Below are 8,121 nucleotides of genomic sequence, written 5' to 3' on the forward strand. Positions count from 1 at the left end.
GCTCTGCTCCTGTTTGCTCGGCCTCTGATGCATTGTAGTTTTGGCTCAGTACTTTTCCTTATGCCGTTTGTTGTTCAGGGACTATTTTAGCTGCTGTTTCCCTGAAAATACATAGATGTGACAAAGGCCGGCACGCACATCCATATCTGCAGGCGACCAACTTGCCGTCTGATTCAACCTCATTAATTGCCCCTAGCCACGACAGCATCAGGTCTGTACGGCTAATCTCTGCAGAAAGGCACCAGCATTGCTGACACCCAGAATGAGTTGCTTTGTCAGTTTTATTGCTACTGAGGCCAATAACTTAACTGCCCGGTGTTTCTTGGCTCCAGATGCTGCCACTGATGGGAGTATGAAATATCTTGAGAGCAGCCTCAGAATAAGGGCTGGTTTTTTCACGTAATGCCAAAGGGCACCAACAGTCCTTCGGAATAAATCGATGTATTTCTGTGACGGAATTTGGAGAAGAGAAGTGCCTTTTGTTTTGTTTTTACCCTTTCAGAGCACTCATAGCCACCTCAGAAAAAATCAACAACAAAAACCGTTACCCATTTCAGGAATGTTATTAGTACCCAAAACTACTCACAGGTATATCTTCGTGATTATCAGATTTAAACCTACAGTTAAAAACAGGAAGTGAATGCTAGACTGTCCATTTCTCAAGCATGTTGGCACTATGTACAGTACAAGGGGGGGGGGGGGAAATGGCGTTATTTTAGTTCCAAGGTCAATTTTACACACAGGAAGAGCTAATCGCCTTAAAAACTAAAACCCATCGACTGTCAAGGCTGATATTCTATCTTTGCAACTATCAAATCTGTAAGAACTGACAAATTCTGCTGATGTTAAGTAAGTATTAGCCTGATGTTTGAAGGCTGAGGAGACGGGATTGCCTGTCAACAAAAAAACCCACACCTACGTGAGTTCCAGGCAATTTTGGAATTGAGTGGATCAGCGCAGGTTTTGATGATTACTCACATGACTGCTTCGCTGTGCGTATTTAGTGTGGCTCCCTCCAGATCTTTGGGACGATGACAACCACCATCTTTGGCAATTGGACATGCTAATAGGAACTGATAAGAGTTGTAGTCCACAGATTGAGGTCACTAGGTTGGCTATTCCTGCACGAAGCTCGCTTTCTGTGCTCTCACAGAGCTGCCGAAAGCTAAGTTTCCCAGTTTCATCCGTGGACAAGTTAAACATGGCGAGGCGGAATGGCCCAGCCCTGAGGTTTGCCTCAATAGGAGCTGATCTGAGAATGTGCTTTCTGTGTACACAGGTATGCAGTGAGGGCTTGAGAAGCTCATTCTCAGACACAAACAGACTACGCTATAACTATTCCAGAAGAATGCGTTTTGGATTGACAAATGGTGTGAGACAGGGGTGGCGTAGTGTATGTGTGTACAGCACATACACACACCTAAAAAAGGTGCCCACGTCAGCTCCTGGTAAACTATACAACATATGCATGATACCTGTTTTGCAGGGGATTGGACTCAATGACCCTTTGGATCCCTTCCAACTTGACAATTCTACGATTCCATGATTAAAACACAATGTGTACACACCTCTAGGCTGCTGAAATGGAAAAAGACTAATTTATTACTGTAGGATTTCCTTTCCTAAACCACCACCACCACCACCACCACCAAGCAGTGTTTACAGGGCAAATGATGGTGAAAAGAACCAAGGAATATGACAATGAAGGGTCCTGTGTGAGAGACAGGCTGGAGAGAGGATGTGAGACTGAGGGAAGAAGGGGAAGCACCCAGGTGAGAGCTGGGAGGCTTTGCTCTTCTGTGTGTGGAATGAGGATGAATATATAATTGTGATAGAGAGCTTGGTAATATATATGCAAATAGTTTCTTCTTCTTGCTTGTTCCATTCTTTATTTTTCTCTTGGTTTGTTTCTTATCTATCTACTTTAGTTCGACTCAGGGCTGTCTTTAGCAGATGTGGCACCGGGGTGCGAATATCCACCCAGCGTCCCCAAATTACCAGGGATAGTGTTGGGGTGGCCATAGCTGCACACTGGCAGCCATCCGGGGGGGGGGCACAACTCTCCCCCATGCCGCTGTGGGAGAGTGATCCCTGCAGAGGCTTGGGGGTGAAGTTGCACCCCTCCCAAGCCTCCTCGGGAGGAGAGCGATCCCCGCAGAGGCTTGGGAGGGAAGCTTCACGCCTGCCAACTTTATGGTTGGGCGTGGCACAGCTGGTGGGCGTGCAGGGAAAGAGGAGGCCGCCGGCAAAGTCGCGCAGCTCCCCCACTTGCTGGGGCACCCCTGAGAGGCCGGCGCCCTGGTGCGATGCACCACTAAGCCCTATGGGAAAGATAGCTCTGGTTCGACTTCTACTATGTTGAAAGCTCTCTGTAACAGGAGAATTTTCAAAAGGGGAAAGAACCAAGGAAGCTTTTACAATCATTTCTGTATAAGTTGCTGGTGTCTACCTGTGGCTCTTGCAAGAACAGTTACTGATGCTCCGCAGACGCCATGACAAGCTGCAAATATCAACACCTGCAGCCATTATGTATGCAAAATGAGTCATGGCAGCTACTTTGCTGGTGGCGGAGTTACTAGTGGACGACAGCAGCTGCCTTGGATCATGGAGTTCGCCGAGCTTTTTCCATACATGCCCTTTGACGCACCAGCAGGATGATCTTCTCATGAGTGTTCTTACACCCCTTTCACTGCCTCAGGAGCCTCTCAAGATTATTTTGCTCACTTGCAGTCAGCACTCATGATGTCCTCCCTGGGGGATAGAAGCCACAGCAGCTGCCCTATGATAAGGAAGGAATGACCTTTCAGAATCTGGTCCACCCCTCCGCTTCCAAAATGCTGTGAAAATGCAGCACCGGAGAAGATGGATATTTACCATCTTCCTCAAGCGCCTCTAAATGTCTCAAACTGGATATGACACGTGTGGTATTGTTCTGCCCTACCAAGTGCTATTTTTCTAGGGGAAAAAGGTGCCGGAACTCACCATGAAACCTCCATCTTTCTCTTAGAATGGCAATGGCGCCCACCTGAGAGGTGCTGGAACCAAATTCTGGAAAGTTCCAGTTGAAAAAAAGCCCTGGCCCTACCCTTTATCTGCAGTTTACTCGGCTTCCATTCCACAGAGGCTGTCAGGCTTTGGGGAATTGGCTCCCCCCTCCCCCGGCAGTAGATAAGAAGATCAAACGAAAGGAACGTCTTACCAGTTAGAATCTTTAATAATCACAGTGAGAGAACAAAGAACACATCTCCTAGAAATGGCGGTGCTCCCAATTAAGGGATACTCCCTCCCTCCGTCCCTATTAATCTATACCACCACTCCTACGTCTTGTAATCTGAGTTTGTAACCTCTGCACTTTCTGTTCTGACACTTTCTGAGCTCTCTGTGGTTTTGGAGATGGGGCATGAATGCTGTCCAGAGACTGTGAATCTGTTAACTCTCTCTTCTAGTGTTTCTTCTGCTAGCTGTTCCCCATCCAGTATTTCCCAGCTTCTGCCTTCTGAACTATGCCCCTCTGCAAACCACTCTTCCAAATCTATGCTATTCTCCTGCTCCTGGGAAGATGCAGGATCAGAATTGGGGGAGGTTCCCACCATTCATCCTCAGTGCAGCCCTCCTTAGCACGGTCTCTGACACATAGTTGGAGAGAGCTCGAACCTCCCGCCAAGTCTGAAATGAAAGCTAGCTTGCTAGCCGAGAAATGGGGAGGGACATAGATGGCCTCCTCTCTCAGACTCTGAATGCTTGTTTTTACTTTATTATTATTAATGCTTTTAACTTTTTATGATTCTGCTGTATGGTTTTAAGTCTTTCTATTGTTGTAAATGGCTGTGATATATATTTTCTATGACACAGCGGTAGATAAATATTTTTGCAAATAAATAGATAGAAATAGTGGCCTGCCTTCTGCCGCCATCATGTGGAAGCCATTTTATTCATAGCAAATGGCTTTCATTAGAATTCTGAACTAGGGGAAGATTGACACTTTTTCTCTCCTCCCCCCAAATTACACTGATGTCTAATTAAGAAATACCATGTGTCAAACCAATTTTTAAAAATCTGTATCTGTGGATGAAAAAACAGACAAACTCCTGTCAGTCTAATCAACTGACAAACCGGGAGGCTAATGACGTTAATTGTTACTCTTCTAGGAGAGAGGGGGGATTTTTTTTGTAAGCAAGCAGGTATACACGTAATTATGGCATGCTTTTGTTGTAAGAAAAAAATTAATGAAATGACTAATCATGTCAGATTCTGAAAGTGACAGCTGAAATGAACCTGGTACCCTCATCAACTGTAATCTTTTTATCTTGCTTTGTACCACACTAAATAAGTGATTTTCTTTGAAATTACCCACATCAGCCTGTTTTCACATGGAAGCAAAAATCAGCATGGAACTAGAATTCTGTGCATACTTATCTGGTAGTAAGCACCACAGGGAAAAACAACAACAACATACTTTTCAGTTGACATTTCTGTAATTGTGTTGTTGAGATGTCTTTTTTGGATCTCTATTTTTGCATCCTAGTTCCCCTCCAGTGGAGGGAAAAAGAGGGAGACCCAGAAAATGGGTGGGTGGAGAGAACCATCAGCACATTTCATTCTTAACAGGACTTTTTTTTTTTTTGGTAGAGATGGTGGTGTTTCATTCAAAGGAAAAAGTGATACCACTTTCACTTAGGCAGAAGATCATATTGTTAGGCCTTCTCTTCTTCTCTGTGCAGCAAGAGTTTCTGGGGTACAGCACCTTGTTTAAGCTGGCTTCTTTTGGAAGAAGGTCACTAGAGGTTCTGTTATGTACTAAGCTTGGATCCTAGAACAATAGGCAAGTAAGATCGTAGAATGCAAGAACTGATTGGCTTGCAGGAAAAGACCGGTCAGGCTCCAGGAGGGAAACAGAATCAGCCAATCAGACTGGACTCATTGTGTTAATAATGTATGGTATATAAAGCCTGAGGTTTGGGGGGCAATTCAATCACTGTTTTACAAGCTGCAATAAAGAGCATGAAATCACTACAGGACTCCGAGTATATTTCAGGTTCATTGGCATTTTTCAACATTGGTGCGCGTTCCTAGATGGTACAAGGTGAGCATAGATTGAGGGAAAGCATAAGAGGCTCCCAAGAGGTAACCAAAGTCCTCTGGTCTCACATCAGATCTCCAGAAAGACACAGCCAGCCCCCTCGCAATACTGTTAGACTATAGATAGATACAGTGGTGCCCCGCAAGACGAATGCCTCGCAAGACGGAAAACCCGCTAGACGAAAGGGTTTTCCGTTTTTGAGCTGCTTCGCAAGACGATTTTCCCTATGGGCTTGCTTTGCAAGACGAAAACGTCTTGCGAGTGTTCCGATTTCCCCCCGCTTCCCCCCCTTTTTCTAAGCCGCTAAGCCGCTAATAGCCTTTTAGCAGCTAATCCGCTAAGCCTTTAATAGCCGCTAACCCTTTAATAGCCGCTAAGCCTTTAATAGTGCTAATCCGCTAAGCCGCTAATAGGGTTGCTTCGCAAGACGAAAAAACCGCTAGACGAAGAGACTCGCGGAACGGATTAATTTCGTCTTGCGAGGCACCACTGTAGATAGATAGATAGATAGATAGAGATAGATAGAGATAGATAGATGATAGATAGATAGATAGATAGATAGATAGATAGATAGATAGATAGATAGATAGTGTGGCCTCCCCCTCATGTAGAGAATCTCCTAACATTCTGTGGGAGGACTAAGGAGTGAATTTGGATGATGGCCAGTTGCTTTGGTGCCCTCTGCACGGGTTTTAGAAAGATATCTACTCCCAACCAATCCCACAATCCTCTCTCCGTTGTGCTCGACCCTCACAGTGCACCACGGCTGCCACTCAGGTAGGTTGTCAAGCTACTGCCTATCGGGTGTTGCAGAGGATACTTGACTTGCCCCAGGCACTGGCAACCCACTCTATGCCACAGCAGGGGGTCACCAACCCCTTGGACCCCATCTGCAAATGAGAGAGACCCTGGGGAGGTGCCTGCAATCTGCCTATACCGCAACAGTGTGTATACCTCAACCACGCCCGCCCTCTCAATTAGGCTTGGGGGAAGCCTTCTATTGGCTGCAATAGAAGACGTCTTTCGAACCAAGCCTAATTTCAATGGAAATTTCAGCACCAGAGGTGTACCTAGAGTCCCTTCTGGCCTTGGCAAGGAATTGTATCAGTGCCACCTCCCCAGAACACCCCCCCCCCCGTTCTCTAGCATTTGATCCAGACAAGACAATGGCAATGTGTTGCCACACACATTTACGACATGAGCTCCATAATCTCCAGCAGTTTACCTTCATGCTTCCTTGTCATTTCTCCTACTATTCAGCTCCGAGTTCTTGTCTAAACTTGTGACCTTCATGGAGAGATTTCTGGGCTGGTTTCGCTGACCCCTAGGTATGCTTCTGCTGAGCACATGTGTACCTGGGAAAAGCATGTTGGCAATCCATGACCTAAAAAGGGGTAAAGGGACCCCTGACCATTAGGTCCAGTCGTGGCCAACTCTGGGGTTGCGGTGCTCATCTCGCTTTATTGGCCGAGGGAGCTGGCGTACAGCTTCCGGGTCATGTGGCCAGCATGACTAAGCCACTTCTGGTGAACCAGAGCAGCGCACGGAAACGCCGTTTACCTTCCCGCCGGAGTGGTACCTGTTTATCTACTTGCACTTTGAGGTGCTTTCAAACTGCTAGGTTCACAGGAGCAGGGACTGAGCAACAGGAGCTCACCCCGTCGCGGGGATTCAAACTGCTGACCTTCTGATCGGCAAGTCCTAGGCTCTGTGGTTTTACCCACAGCGCCACCCTCGTCCCTTGACCTACATCCATGACCTACAGCACCCCAAATTCAGCACCCTCTCCTTTTAGTTCTGCTTGAAAGCTGCAGTCTATTCCCTTTGTTTCCTTCAGAGACACAGGTCCATTACACCATCCTTTGCGGCTGGTGGCAATGGGTTGCTTTTGCCCCATTCAGAAGACTTAAGGAGGATGATCTAATAATTAGTTCCCATGGAAACACATAGCTGTGATTGGCAATTTTGCCAGGGCCATTAAAAGGAGTCTGGAGCAGTACTTTTGGCTCTATTAACCCTCTCCTGCACAAAACCTTTCCCATCTCACAATATGGAAACTGTCAAGCTCTGTTTAGTTCTAGGGCAGTCTGTAATTATGTTGTTGCATAGCTTCCCTTCAAAACCCACGCATCATATAGTTATGCGTCGCTGAAATCAAATGAACATTTGGGGAAGTTAACCAAACAGCGTGGAAGTTGTAAAACTGACATCTTGTAATTTCAATTATCTCCATTCCCTTTAAACAACAACAACAACAACATTATTTTTCTTACAGTTTTGCTATTTCTGCTGACATCAGTCCAAAAAACGTTTTGGAAAAAATGTGATAATATTGATTTGATCTTGCGTGAATGTGAGTGAATATCTTTTGTTCTTAGAACAGAGAAAGGAGATTGAAGTGCGGGGAAAGAGCTGGGCTGCATGTGAACAGCTGTGTCACGAATGTGCCCATCTTTTGATCTGTGAAATTTGGCAGGACAGCATGTTTTTCTTTACCTGCCCCTACTTTAATTCTGCAATAAACCCAGTCAGTTGATCTCTATATGGGGTAGATAGGAACAGCAGGTTCCTGCCTTCTTGAAGTGATACTTGAAAGCTTTGCCTGTGCTTCCTGCCATGGGTTGTAATAGAGAAGCCAAAAGAATATAGGAGGTGGGAATGTAGAAATGTCCAAATAACGGGGAACCAGGAACTCAGCACTGCTGATCCCAGCCATTTTTTTCAGACTTAGCTGATGCAGTCACTTAATTATTGCTTTCACCCAGTTTACACTCTGATATGTTTCCCCTGCAGATCCTCTTAGGGGGTTTAGACATAGGGATGAAGCTGATGTACAATTCTGAGATATAGGAAGGAAGGAAGGAAGGAAGGAAGGAAGGAAGGAAGGAAGGAAGGAAGGAAGGAAGGAAGGAAGGAACAGCAGCAGCATTAGGTACTGCCCATAGCCACTACAATGCCAACTACAATATATTTCTTAACTACAGTATAAGTGGTAAATTTTGCTTGCTTAGCACTCTTGTAATAACACTAGCTGATTGATT

General features: G+C 45.7%; 1 long non-coding RNA gene across 1 annotated transcript; it reads right to left on the reverse strand.

Annotated features, from left to right (window-relative positions):
- Positions 1-2,410: 2,410 nt before the first annotated feature.
- Positions 2,411-6,953, reverse strand: LOC310690248. Its single transcript, XR_014518011.1, has 2 exons — positions 6,827-6,953; positions 2,411-2,779 (listed from the first exon to the last, which is right to left on the reverse strand). It is a non-coding gene; the product is annotated as an uncharacterized lncRNA (long non-coding RNA).
- Positions 6,954-8,121: the final 1,168 nt, after the last annotated feature.

The sequence above is a fragment of the Podarcis liolepis genome (assembly GCF_965112155.1).
Source record: "Podarcis liolepis genome assembly, chromosome: 12".
NCBI lineage: Eukaryota > Metazoa > Chordata > Lepidosauria > Squamata > Lacertidae > Podarcis > Podarcis liolepis.